This window comes from Lepidochelys kempii, chromosome 8 (assembly GCF_965140285.1).
Source record: "Lepidochelys kempii isolate rLepKem1 chromosome 8, rLepKem1.hap1, whole genome shotgun sequence".
Taxonomy (NCBI): Eukaryota; Metazoa; Chordata; order Testudines; family Cheloniidae; genus Lepidochelys; species Lepidochelys kempii.
The window spans coordinates 33,416,381-33,429,052 of NC_136387.1; the positions used below are offsets into that span (position 1 = coordinate 33,416,381).

Genomic DNA, 12,672 nt, shown 5'->3' on the forward strand with positions numbered 1-12,672 from the left:
CCTCCATCTATAGACACCACCACCAAGCAACTGAAGCGGGCATATCTGGACACTGCAAGATGGAGGTTCCTAGGATTGTGTCTAGGACCGGAGATATTGGCTAGTGTCATTTGGTTGCACAATCCAAGCAGTGGCTGGCCAAAAGTGCTCATTCACGTTGCTGGGAGCAGCTTACGTGCTAGAGGTTGTGCGTGAACAGCCCGGGAGTGGGGATTCTCACAGCAGAGCAGGGTATGGCTGGCTCTCCGAGTCAAGGATTGGAGTGACCTAGCAGATCACCAGTCCAGGTAACATCAGGGGAACATCACACCCCCACCTATGTATTTGCTTAAAATACAAAACCTCACAAAATAACCAAATGAATAAGCAAAATATATTTACTGGGCTTCATCCATCCATCCGCCATTGGTACTGGTGAATTTTCCTTTTCAGCTGTCTTTCCTTTTTCTTTAGAGCTTGTTTACCCTCTGGTCTAAGGATCTCTCATATCTGGATCGTACTGTGGAGCAGACGACATTATTATTAAAAACACATGAAACTGTCTTGTAAACTTAAAAAATAAAATACTCATTAGAGTGTTTTTCTATTTAAAAAGTCATAACTTTAAAACAAAATAATCCATTTCAGGCTGTACAACAAACACAGGTTTGGGTTTATTTCTACCACTAGTGTTTCTCTAAAACCTACACATTTTTAATACAAGCACGTTTCCACCATGCACCCAAAAACAAAGTGTGCAAAAAAATATTTTAAATCCCCCACCATAACTATGTCTTGCATAGGCCCCCTGAATCACCAACAATTTAAACACAAACTAATTTTAAAACAACCCATTTTAAAAACAGATCACATTTTGCAGAATAACCCCCCCCATTAGTTTGAAACACACGAAACCAACAGTTTGCAAGCATATACTTTTAAAAAACACCCACACCTATATCTTGCACAGATCCTTAACTCACAATTTAAACATTAAAACTAATTAAACATCTTGAAACATACACATGCTTTTAAAATCCAGTTGCAGAAAGTTACCTTCTACCACAAGGTACAGGGATGTTGGCACATGGTTATTCTGTTTTCCCCCAGGTGTATTTGAGCCTTTGGGTTAAAGAACAAGCAGAATTTGTAGTTAGTATTATTCCCCCATTGCACCAAATCCCCATGCAATCTGTGTTATATCTGGTGTTTTTTAATTTAACAGCATTAAGCACAACTATAGTTAAAAATGGGGTTTTGCCTGGCCCTGGTGAAAAGCAGCTTGAAGTTGCTATTTCCATGCTAAACAGATCACACTGTAATAAAGATAGGTACCATTATTTAGTAAGGACAGCATGGACAAAGAGTGACATTTTATATATATATATATATTCATTCAGCGTTAAAAACAAGCAGCATACCTCATCTTGTAGTCCAGCAGTTATTCTGTTCAAGATAGTTTCTGTTTAAAGAGAACAGTCTCCAAAAAACTGAGGCTTTTATACCATCCTAACTCTTTGTTTCAGAGTCTGTAGTTAGCAGGTTGATTTGATCACTTACAACTCTTAATTAATAGATACTTAAGGAAATTAGGCACCCCTCCCCAAAGTTCCCTTTTGTGATCTGAGGGGTTGGGGGAATTAAGTTGTCTGCACAACTGGGCAGCTTTTTTTTTTTTTTTAGTTAAAATACATTTTTCTGTTTCAATTGAAAAAACAGAGCACTGTAGGACCTTCTTACATTATTAAACAGTAAAACACCACACACAACAATCCTTAATGTTACTGATATCAATGAATGTCTTGTTTTGAAACATGTTTCTTTCATGCTTAAAGTTTGGATATGTTTTGAAATCAAATGGATGTATCCCAACCATAGTAAACACCCTATGATTATTACCCATAGCTTTTAAATGTTTTTACAGAAAATGCTTGTTCTATAAAAGTATGGTGGAGGTTTGTGAACCCTTGAAACATTTCAGTTTTGGGTTAGACCCTTGTTTATTTTTGTAAATATATTATTTTAATGACTTTGAGTTGCTAGAAAGAGTGTCTCATAGCATTCAACCAACTCCTGAGGGTTTATTGAAACTGTCCAATAGAGTTCTACCAACTCCTGGGTTACATTTAAACTGTCCAATAGCGTTCTCTAAACTCCTGGGGTTATATTTAAACTGTCCAATAGTGTCTACGAATTCCTGAGGTTTTATTTCATTTAATATTAATCAGAGTTCACTATCCCCACCCATGTCCCTTACTGCGGGTGTACACGCATCAAACTTAATTACTGATCATTAATATGTTTAACGCTGATGACAACAAGGGTGGGTAATCATATCTAGACCTAGAGACTCAATAGAGTCACCCTTGCTATTCAGTGGGGGTGTGGTTAAACCATCAGCTCAACAGTGAGTCAGCTCTGTTGTATTCAAACACATTTCAAACTTCCCTGTTTTATATAGAAGCCTTTTTTATCTTTTATTTTAAACACATTTGGGGGGGGGGTCCCCACAAGATTCTACTACACACATTTCAGTTTTTTGCTGTAAATGGGTCTCTTTTACACAAAGACACAAGAGCTAGTTTCTCACAAACTATTTTTTTTATTTAAAAGACATACAGCCCCTTGAAAACAAACCAAGATGCTCCATCAAAACTTTTTTCTTACTTAAGGGCCACACAGACCTTCTAACAGAAACACAGATAGTCACAAAACCCTTTTCAATAGATATTTTTATTTACAGCTAACAAGTTTTATATCACATGTTTGTCCCCTCACCATTCTCTAACTTAATCCTTTGAGATTTCTTATAAATAGTCTTTTTCTTAAGCAAGGTTCTGTAACTTTTTGTGCGGACCAGACCGTCAATATAATGCTGTAAGCAGGCATCTTCTAGTTTGGTCATTTTCTTTAAAACACTGTCAGGGTCTCAACCGAATTGCACAGCATTTACCAAGGTCTCCCCTTGTGCTAAATTTTCTTGGGTTAGGCACAGACATTGCAAAGCACAACCTATGGCAGTAACAGTGTTTAATAAGCTTTCCAAACACAGGTCAGCACACAGGCCCGGAGTTTGTAGCTTATATCCTCCGAAGTCCAGCTCACACAGTCATGGTGCCGTTGGGCTGGTGCATCTATGACACAGCCCTCACAATCTTCGAAAAGCTTTTCCCTAAGGCAGTGATTAAGAACACCATAAACAGCAACATGTACAATAGACCGCATGACTTTTTTACGCTCACGACATGGCACTGGCTCAGTTAGTTCCATGCCCAGCCTCCTCCTAAAATCCATATAGCTGTCATTCTTGGCGTCCTCGTCAACAATTTGTACTGGCATTGAGCAAAAACAAGATAGGCCTGGTTTGTCTTTGTTGTTTGATGCAATGCTGTCCAGGGCCTCCAGGACCTCTAGAAAGTCATCATTGAGCTGTCAATAGATTTTCAGAAAAGAAACAACTGTAAGCTCTCACTGCTTGTTTTTAGATGTATGCAACCCCACGTTGGTTCCTAACCCCATTACTCGACTGTCACTTCTTAATCATTCATTCACCTGGGCAACTTTTTTTCCATTCACCTTGTCCACCAGTGACTTCCATGAGCCATGGTCACCTTCCTCCTCTAGGGGGGTGGAAGACGAGAGGCCATCATGCTTGTCTGTCTTCCTCATGAGAGGTTGGGTTTTGGGATTGGGTTCTGGCGTATCCATCTAAAGCTAGGCCAAAGGGTTACCCTTGGTGGCTCCCTCCTCCTCCTCAGAACTGTCACTGATGTAGCACTTCCTCTGCAGGCAGTCAAAGGCCCTCAGAGCTAAAACAAAGTCTGAAGTTCTCAGGGGGATGGTGAAGGAGTCCACGTTTCCTCTCATAGAATCATAGAATCATAGAATATCAGGGTTGGAAGGGACCCCAGAAGGTCATCTAGTCCAACCCCCTGCTCGAAGCAGGACCAATTCCCAGTTAAATCATCCCAGCCAGGGCTTTGTCAAGCCTGACCTTAAAAACCTCTAAGGAAGGAGATTCTACCACCTCCCTAGGTAACGCATTCCAGTGTTTCACCACCCTCTTAGTGAAAAAGTTTTTCCTAATATCCAATCTAAACCTCCCCCACTGCAACTTGAGACCATTACTCCTCATTCTGTCATCTGCTACCATTGAGAACAGTCTAGAGCCATCCTCTTTGGAACCCCCTTTCAGGTAGTTGAAAGCAGCTATCAAATCCCCCCTCATTCTTCTCTTCTGCAGGCTAAACAATCCCAGCTCCCTCAGCCTCTCCTCATAAGTCATGTGTTCCAGACCCCTAATCATTTTTGTTGCCCTTCGCTGGACTCTCTCCAATTTATCCACATCCTTCTTGTAGTGTGGGGCCCAAAACTGGACACAGTACTCCAGATGAGGCCTCTCCAATGTCGAATAGAGGGGAACGATTACGTCCCTCGATCTGCTCGCTATGCCCCTACTTATACATCCCAAAATGCCATTGGCCTTCTTGGCAACAAGGGCACACTGCTGACTCATATCCAGCTTCTCGTCCACTGTCACCCCTAGGTCCTTTTCCGCAGAACTGCTGCCTAGCCATTCGGTCCCTAGTCTGTAGCTGTGCATTGGGTTCTTCCGTCCTAAGTGCAGGACCCTGCACTTATCCTTATTGAACCTCATCAGATTTCTTTTGGCCCAATCCTCCAATTTGTCTAGGTCCTTCTGTATCCTATCCCTCCCCTCCAGTGTATCTACCACTCCTCCCAGTTTAGTATCATCCGCAAATTTGCTGAGAGTGCAATCCACACCATCCTCCAGATCATTTATGAAGATATTGAACAAAACCGGCCCCAGGACCGACCCTTGGGGCACTCCACTTGATACCGGCTGCCAACTAGACATGGAGCCATTGATCACTACCCGTTGAGCCCGACAATCTAGCCAGCTTTCTACCCACCTTATAGTGCATTCATCCAGCCCATACTTCCTTAACTTGCTGATAAGAATACTGTGGGAGACCGTGTCAAAAGCTTTGCTAAAGTCAAGAAACAATACATCCACTGCTTTCCCTTCATCCACAGAACCAGTAATCTCATCATAAAAGGCGATTAGATTAGTCAGGCATGACCTTCCCTTGGTGAATCCATGCTGGCTGTTCCTGATCACTTTCCTCTCATGCAAGTGCTTCAGGATTGATTCTTTGAGGACCTGCTCCATGATTTTTCCAGGGACTGAGGTGAGGCTGACTGGCCTGTAGTTCCCAGGATCCTCCTTCTTCCCTTTTTTAAAGATTGGCACTACATTAGCCTTTTTCCAGTCATCCGGGACTTCCCCGGTTCGCCATGAGTTTTCAAAGATAATGGCCAATGGCTCTGCAATCACAGCCGCCAATTCCTTCAGCACTCTCGGATGCAACTCGTCCGGCCCCATGGACTTGTGCACGTCCAGCTTTTCTAAATAGTCCCTAACCACCTCTATCTCCACAGAGGGCTGGCCATCTCTTCCCCATTTTGTGATGCCCAGCGCAGCAGTCTGGGAGCTGACCTTGTTAGTGAAAACAGAGGCAAAAAAAGCATTGAGTACATTAGCTTTTTCCACATCCTCTGTCACTAGGTTGCCTCCCTCATTCAGTAAGGGGCCCACACATTCCTTGGCTTTCTTCTTGTTGCCAACATACCTGAAGAAACCCTTCTTGTTACTCTTGACATCTCTGGCTAGCTGCAGCTCCAGGTGCGATTTGGCCCTCCTGATAGCATTCCTACATGCCCGAGCAATATTTTTATACTCTTCTTTGGTCATATGTCCAACCTTCCACTTCTTGTAAGCTTCTTTTTTATGTTTAAGATCCGCTAGGATTTCACCATTAAGCCAAGCTGGTTGCCTGCCATATTTACTATTCTTTCGACTCATCGGGATGGTTTGTCCCTGTAACCTCAACAGGGATTCCTTGAAATACAGCCCGCTCTCCTGGACTCCTTTCCCCTTCAAGTTAGTCCCCCAGGGGATCCTGGCCATCCGTTCCCTGAGGGAGTCGAAGTCTGCTTTCCTGAAGTCCAGGGTCCGTATCCTGCTGCTTACCTTTCTTCCCTGCGTCAGGATCCTGAACTCAACCAACTCATGGTCACTGCCTCCCAGATTCCCATCCACTTTTGCTTCCCCCACTAATTCTACCCGGTTTGTGAGCAGCAGGTCAAGAAAAGCGCCCCCCCTTAGTTGGCTCCTCTAGCACTTGCACCAGGAAATTGTCCCCTACGCTTTCCAAAAACTTCCTGGATTGTCTATGCACCGCTGTATTGCTCTCCCAGCAGATATCAGGAAAATTAAAGTCACCCATGAGAATCAGGGCATGCGATCTAGTAGCTTCCGTGAGCTGCCGGAAGAAAGCCTCATCTACCTCATCCCCCTGGTCCGGTGGTCTATAGCAGACTCCCACCACTACATCACTCTTGTTGCACACACTTCTAAACTTAATCCAGAGACACTCAGGTTTTTCTGCAGTTTCGTACCGGAGCTCTGAGCAGTCATACTGCTCCCTTACATACAGTGCTACTCCCCCACCTTTTCTGCCCTGCCTGTCCTTCCTGAACAGTTTATAACCATCCATGACAGTACTCCAGTCATGTGAGTTATCCCACCAAGTCTCTGTTATTCCGATCACGTCATAGTTCCTTGACATCACCAGGACCTCCAGTTCTCCCTGCTTGTTTCCAAGGCTTTGTGCATTTGTATATAAGCACTTGAGATAACCTGTTGATTGCCCCTCATTCCCAGTATGAGGCAGGAGCCCTCCCCTCACAGAATTCCTGCCTGTGCTTCCTCCCGGTATCCCGCTTTCCCACTTACCTCAGGGCTTTGGTCTCCTTCCTCCGGTGAACCTAGTTTAAAGCCCTCCTCACTAGGTTAGCCAGCCTGCTGGCAAAGATGCTCTTCCTTCTCTTCGTAAGATGGAGCCCGTCTCTGCCCAGCACTCCTCCTTCATGGAACACCATCCCATGGTCAAAGAATCCAAAGCCTTCTCTCCGACACCACCTGCGTAGCCATTCGTTGACTTCCACGATTCGACGGTCCCTACCTAGGCCTTTTCCTTCCACGGGGAGGATGGACGAGAACACCACTTGCGCCTCCAACTCCTTTATCCTTCTTCCTAGAGCCACATAGTCCGCAGTGATCCGCTCAAGGTCATTCTTGGCAGTATCATTGGTGCCCACGTGGAGAAGCAGGAAGGGGTAGCGATCCGAGGGCTTGATGAGTCTCGGCAGTCTCTCCGTCACATCGCGAATCTTAGCCCCTGGCAAGCAACAGACTTCTCGGTTTTCCCGGTCAGGGCGGCAGATAGATGACTCAGTCCCCCGGAGGAGAGAGTCCCCGACCACCACCATCCGCCTTCTCCTCTTGGGAGTGGTGGTCGTGGAACCCCCAACCTCAGGACATAGCATCTCATGCCTTCCAACCAGGTCATCTTTTCCACGATTTTTAAAACACACATTCTTGGAATGAAATGGCCTCTTCCATGCAGCGCTGGAACTTCTGCGGGTGGTGCTGCACTCTGATTGGTAGAGGGCAGTAGGGAGAGCTCTTAGAGGAGTCACACGACCCTGTTCTGGGTGGGTCACCCCACCCAAGAACTCCCCTCGATTGGTTAAATCTGCTCTCGGGGACGTCCTCTACAGCTGAAACCCACCCTGATTGGTAGAGGGTGGTGGGAGGAGTTCTTAGAGGTGTTACATTACACTCTTTGCTTCCAGGGATGTGTCTGTCATGACCTTGGAAGTAATACCCCCAGGGGGCAGGTCTTATGTTTGATTGATGGTAGGCCCCTTCTACCACTCCTGGTGACTGTATACCAGTTCATAACCAAAGACGCCGTAGCCATAATAAAATACAGGACAAATGGAAGTAAAATCCCCACACTGTGGTCATCCACAACAATCCTGAAGTGTCAGTTTACACTATCCACCCTGAACTAGGAGGTCCTGAGAGCATTGTACAGAGGGACCAACTGAAACATTGGACTTTTAGTCTGACCAGGGCTCAGAGGAGACATAGAGCAGTATGTCCCGAGGAGACTGAAACCAATGGGGCAAACTCAAACCCTGATGAAAATGGCCAGATCCCTCAAATTGACCTGGTGTTACTTGGGGACAGGAGAATAGAAAATATGGGTAATGAACCATCAGTCTTAAGAAGGTCCCAGAGAACTACTAAGGTTGTACTGCCTGTTAAACTTAGAGATGATTATGTTATTGGTAGAGTTTTAATGAATATTATCATGTAAAGTATGAAGAAGTAGACATAGAATGTTACATATGTTAAATGTTCTTTTGTTAATTGTTAATGGTTTTTTTTAATATAACCTGATGTTGGTATATGTTGCTAATATGGACCTGGAGGTACTGGTGTAAATATTGTGGCAGTGGCAGAATTTTAGCAAGGTGGAATGTAAGGGGACTGTTGGCCCCTTACTAAAACTCAGTGGGGTTTTTGGTTGGCTAGCTCCCAGTACCAAAAGAAAAGGGGAAGGGTCGATGCTGCTGCCATTCTATCAGATGTCAATCTACAAAGCTCTTCTCTTTCAGCTAAGATTGCTCTCTTAGCAAGCCTTACAGACCAGGGTGGGGTAAATCAGCCCACTAACTGATGGTTATGTCAGCAAAAGCCCTAGTGCAGATGCAGTTCTACGAGCAAAAAAACCTCAGTAATTTTACCAGTGTAGCTTATTTCATTTGAGGAACTGGTATAAGCTATATTGGCAAGATATCACTTTTGCCACTACAAATTGCATCTCCATTAGGAGGGTTGTCAGAATTATGCTGGCAAACCTTCTCTAGTGTAGATAAGCAGTGCCAACACTAGGCATAAGCATGCTAAGCAATTGCTTAGGGCCAAGCAACTCAAGGGAGCCCCCTACTCACTTATTTTCATAAGAAAATTCCTGTTTTAATATTGTATATGAAAGGGGACAAAAATATTCCTGGTAAGGGCCCCCAATGGGCTAGCACTGCCTCTGTAGACAAGGCATCTCTGAAGGACACTGCAGCATGAGTCAAATGTGCATACGTTTTAGGCTCTTCTTTTGAAAAATCTTAGCCTAACTCTAGGCACCCAAAAATATATATTAAGCAGCTAAGGGGAGATTTTCAGAAGGGCCTCAGGCACATAGAAGCACAGCTTCCATTGAAGGTCAGTGGGGCTTGCCCTCCTAAATTCCTTGGCTTCTGAAAAGCTCACCTGTGTAACTTTGATTTGATTTCCAAGAGTACTGAGCACTTACAGAATTTAGGAGCCTGATTTTAAACACCCACTTTTGAAAGTCTTGGCCTCCTTGAAAAGTAGAATTATATGTTCTGGGGCAATGTGACAAATGTGTGACATTCATTAGAAAACAGAGAGAAGTGTTTAGCAGAGCACAGACTTAAGAATCCAGAGTCCTGAATTCTATTCTCTGCTCTGTCATGAACTTGCTGTGACCTTGAGCAAGTGACCTGAACTTTCCTTGCCTCAATTTATCCCTAAGTTAGATGGTTATAGTGGTACTTCCCTCACAGAAATCTTGTGATGCTTAAAGTGCCTTGGAGATCCTCAGATGGAATGTGCTATAAAAGTGCAAAGGGCAATGATTCTTAGTGTTATACTGCGGCCTCCAGAATCAGTAACATACAGTCACTTAAAGTCCAATCATTGCAGTGCAAACTGGTCACTCATAGTCCTCAGCTATAGAATGCGGAGCTATCACATGGAGGATTAAGGTGAACATAAAAACAGCCAAAAATGATTACTCTCAAATGTCCATATATAAAAGAAGAAAACAAATACAATCTCCCCTCCCCTTCTTCTCCTGTGTAGAATGAGCAGGAACACCACAGAGGAGGTCCTGAGAAAACAAGTTCTTTGCAAACGTCATTCATCCCACCACACCCCGTGCAAAATTGCAGGCCCATCAACAAACAGCATGTCAAACACTGGCTATTGAAATAAGTTTCCAGTTATCCAGTGAAGCAAGACAAGTAAGAGAGAAACAAATAATAAAAAGTTGCTCTGGTGACCGAGCCCCAGAATAGCATCAATTTGCTTTCAAAATATGAATCCAATTTGCAAAAGCAAGTGTCAATGCCGTTGTCATTCTGAAAGCTGTTAGTATAGTGAAGAATGACTCAAGAACTTGACAAAGAAGAATATAGTGTGTATTGGCAACATTCCTCATTACATATTTCAAAGGAAAAATTGAAACCACATTTCTGAAGGGCAGACTTTGATTACTAGAAGGGCATTGCTATAAACAATGTGCTGCAGATTCTTTTGCAGCTCCTTGTTTTCCTTAGAGTCTGCCTTTACATGCAAGCCATTGACTGCCCCGTTATGTATCCCAGCTAAGAGACAGCTGCCATCTGCACAGGTCTGTGAGAGACCATACCAGTGCCATGAAGAGGTTCAAGAGGATAATAAAATGCCGCAGGTGCAACCACACAAGAACGAAATAAAGCAAAATTATCTCCTTATGGGAGCAATAGAAATGATTGAGAGCACGGATTCTGTGATCTGCAGAAACTGGGGGAAACTTGAGTCAAATAAATACACAGAGTGGAAAAACCCTGGCCCAACAAATATATCTGTGTTGTGTGCCCATGTGTAATTTATGGCCTCAGTTGAAGTCTACCTTGGCTAGACTTTGAGGAGGAAGATAAGGAGACAAACCCTACACATTAAAATAAGGGCAGGTGTATAGGCATGGATGCAACTAATGGAGAGGGATGCCAAAGACAGTCCTCCCCTGGGGCGCCATTTAGTTTAGGGCCGACCCTGGGTGCAATGGTCCCCAGACTAAATTAGATTGTCCTAGAAGGCTACCTAAAGTATGGCAACCTGTCCCCAGCTGCCTATGGGCAACTGTGCCACCTGGATTCCCCACCCACTCCCATCCCTTGCCATGGCATGCTTCTTATGCAGGGGCTTCAAAACTGTGTAAATTACCTCTGGGACAGCCTGCAGAAGTGAGAATTCTCCTCTGGCTTGATCTGGAGCACAAACGACTCTCTTATGCTGCAGCAGCAGCTTAATAGGATTGTAGAGGAGGGGAAAATCCTACCCACAATATATAGATATGGACTCCAACCAAAGGTCCAAACTGTGAGGGTGTTTAAAGTAAAGGTCTGAATTTTTCATGTAACCCCTCTTCTTACCCTGGTCTGACCCAACACACCCTAAAACACAGATCCCCATTATGCAGCTCGAGCCCCTTTCTAACAAAATGGTGTGATTCTTCCGCTCTACTGGTGTATTTTTTCACCATTCATTGAGCCATACTGTGCCATCCATGTTGAACTGCAGTGTAGAAATCTGCTAGAACAACCAAATTAATAGTCTGGACTGGTCTTTATGTTCAGCTAGAACTTTGCCAAACTTTCAGAAAACCCAGAACTCAGAAAGTCTAGGGTCTCGTGACCAACCTACAACTCTGGCACGGTTCCTTGAGTTTCATTAGTGCCAGCACACTTTTAAAGTGATCCTGGGCTGGTGTATTGTTTCAGACGGACGCCAGGAGAAAGTGGAGTCACAGCTCAGTTCTTCTTTGTTTCTGGGTTTATGCAAACCTAAAACCCAAAGCTAAAACTCGAGGGCTCTGATTCTTTTCTCACTTACCCTGATGTAAATGGGGAGCAGCGCCACTGAAGACCATGGAGTGGCACTTGTGAAACAGGCCAATGGAGAGTCAGTCCTCAGGAGTGGGCAATCCACATTTGGAGAGAGAAAGTTGAGTCCTGTTAAGAAAATTGCTGGGTTCTGCACAGCTTTGCTTTCTCTCAGCCCCATACCGTGCAGCAGGTGGTATGGTTGCCAGCAGAGAACCGCCCACTGCTCAGCTCAGGGAATGCAGAGTGCCTCCCGCACCTCAGACTATTAGGTTACATGCCTAAAAGTATGTGTTTCAAATTCCTCTGGCCTCCCAAATCCTTTTCTCACATCCCTTCTGAGACCCTGGTTTTGTTGAGTTGTAATCAATTTGGAGAGAGAATGTCAGAAATGCTGGGGGATGAAGGGGGAGGAGGGGTGGTTCCCCTGCTAATAATTACTGGATTTAGTTACCTACCAGCAGCAATTCAAGGGATCAGTGAGTAAAATACACCCTGGCATCTCTCCAGCACTGAAGTATTATTTCATACTCTAGTAACTGTACATAAACTAATTAGATATCCAAGTAGGCTGGGATTATTTTTTCTATAATTTAATGCCCTGACAGTTGTCACAGGACATAAGTTTGCTTCAGTTTACTTCATTCTGTGTTCCTTCGACAGTAGACGCAGCTCTTCTGCTGCTGACACTGTCAGCTCAGCATAAATCAGGTGTCTTGATAAGTTAAGCTTTCTACACAGGTTTTGATTGTTTGCAGCTCAGCTAGGCTTCAGCCTCCACACAGCATAAATCAGGGAGTGGAGGGAGGGTTTCACTTGTATGTGAACTTAACTACCTTATATTCTCTTGCTGGACAAGTTTTTTAAAGGGGTGTAAAAAAGACCCCAGGTAGGGTTTGTTTAGTTGGGCTGGTGGAAAGTGGTCTGCCAAAAATGTTTTCCCCCTCTCCCTACACACACTTGATGAATAGTTACTTTTATAAAAAAAACGAGTTTGTCAAAAATTTTAAGATTCTAAAACCAAACCCTCCCTCCCCAACCCCCCTCAAAAAACCAGCCCATGCTGACAAGTTTTAAGCCAAAAGATTT

At 44.1% G+C, this 12,672-nt stretch overlaps 1 long non-coding RNA gene across 1 annotated transcript; it reads right to left on the minus strand.

Annotated features, from left to right (window-relative positions):
* Positions 1–387: 387 nt before the first annotated feature.
* On the minus strand, positions 388–11,777 carry LOC140916522 (uncharacterized). Its single transcript, XR_012160538.1, has 3 exons — positions 11,594–11,777; positions 1,036–1,101; positions 388–499 (listed from the first exon to the last, which is right to left on the minus strand). It is a non-coding gene; the product is annotated as an uncharacterized LOC140916522 (long non-coding RNA).
* Between the last annotated feature and the right edge of the window lie 895 nt (positions 11,778–12,672).